Genomic DNA, 1,635 nt, shown 5'->3' on the forward strand with positions numbered 1-1,635 from the left:
AAAAAAAAAAAAATCATTTTAAGCTCATTAGCGCGTTCGTGAGTGTGCGCGCGCGCCAGCTGATTTGAAAATCTGCAGCAGGCTGACTAATAAATTTCTAGGCTAAACAAGAAGTGAAGTAGCAAATTATTATAGACTCTGGCACGCACACGCACGCACACGCGCTCTTCAGTTGGATGCCGGGCAGGTTCCGCTGATCCTGTCCGACCCTCCTTCCAGCTCGTGCCTCTCTCTCTGACGCCAGCCAGTCACACCGCGTGCTGCTGCTCACACCGCGAGGCTGCATCAAGGAAGGAGCTCGTGCGTGGGAGTTGTTCTCCGTCTCTCCACCTGCCATCTGCATCCCTTCTATATCCTCCATAAAACCCACCAGGACGCGTTCGGGGCGCACAGGAGCTGGAAGGAGGAGGAGGCAAGGAATGTCCCGTCAGGACGCAGGGAGGACCGGTCTTGTCCGCGCGCATCTCCGTCCCTGGACTGATTATTTAAACTCCTGCATCTCTATCTGCTTCTTCTGCTGCTGCTGAGGGGGAAAAATCAGTCGAGGATCAACAACGACGCGCCGACTGGTGTCTGTTTTGCTCTAATTTTTATTTATTTATTTATTTTTTTAATGAAAGCTGAATTTCAAAAGGGATGGACTTGAGATCTTAATTTGAGTGGAGGCTGGGAGTTGCCGTCCGTCTCGGAGAGATGCGAAAGCATGGTTGGACGCTGTGAGGGCTACAGCAGGTAAATATCAGTCCCTTCAGTGTGCCTATTTTTTTCTTTTTTCTTTTTCTTGTATGTTGCTCCTCTCAAGATGAGATCCATCTGTTTCTGCCTCTTTTCTCCGTGCGGTTTATGACTGTGGCGCGGAGCCAAAGATGGATGGATGATGGAAGGAGAGCGGGATGCAGGCAAACCTCGCTCTCTTTGTCGTTCCTTGAATAATAATAATAATAAAAAATCCCAGTGTGACTTTTTTATACCTGTAAGACCAGGAAAGAAAAGAAAAGGGTAAAAATGATGAGGCTACCTGCCATCTATGCGACGTTCAAGGCATCATCAGACAGGACAGACAGAGAGAAAAAAAGCATTATATGAGGACTTAAGTGTGGTTAGGCGCGTCCTCTGCAGGTATAAGCATTTATTTCCATTCCTATGCGTGCGCGTTCTTTCTTCTTCTTCTTTTTTAATGTATGAACCTTTCTGTGTTTATCTGTGAAGGCTTAAAGCGTTCATCAAATTTAATTGTCCCGCGGATGAGACTGTAAGAGTGCGTGAGAGTGAGGCAGAATGTGTGTATGTGGGTGGGTATTGTGTGTGTGTGTGTGTGTGTGTGTGTGTTTGTGTATGTTAAAATGTTACCTTCATCTAAAGCCTTCATTTGGCAGCGCATATGGGCTCTGCTGAGATAACATTTCTCATTGTGAGCAAGTGTGATGCAGTCGTGATCCTCCCCTCATCCATGCCATTTTATTCGTCTTCCAAAAAAAAAAAAAATGGAAAAGAAAAAGAAGATGGCTATCTATTAAATGGGCAGCAGAGAGAAAGCAAGCAGGGTTCTGTAGATATGCAGTTTTTTTCCCCTTCTTTTCTCCAAAACAACTTGGGACTCTTTGTTTTTCACAAGATGACAGTAAAAAAAAAAAA

At 45.4% G+C, this 1,635-nt stretch overlaps 1 protein-coding gene across 2 annotated transcripts in view; it reads left to right on the forward strand.

The window, feature by feature from the left end:
* The window catches only part of lingo1a (leucine rich repeat and Ig domain containing 1a), a 165,293-nt gene that overhangs the window by 132,714 nt on the left and 30,944 nt on the right, over window positions 1-1,635 (forward strand). Inside the window, exon 1 of one of the 2 annotated variants that reach the window (XM_017430010.3) lies at window positions 131-732. The exons of the other annotated variant lie outside the window; for it this stretch is intronic. The gene's annotated coding sequence lies outside the window, so the exon portion shown is untranslated. Of the gene's footprint in view, window positions 1-130; window positions 733-1,635 lie in introns of those variants that run through there. 2 annotated transcript variants of the gene reach the window in all.

This window comes from Kryptolebias marmoratus, linkage group LG11 (genome assembly GCF_001649575.2).
Source record: "Kryptolebias marmoratus isolate JLee-2015 linkage group LG11, ASM164957v2, whole genome shotgun sequence".
Classification (NCBI taxonomy): Eukaryota; Metazoa; Chordata; class Actinopteri; order Cyprinodontiformes; family Rivulidae; genus Kryptolebias; species Kryptolebias marmoratus.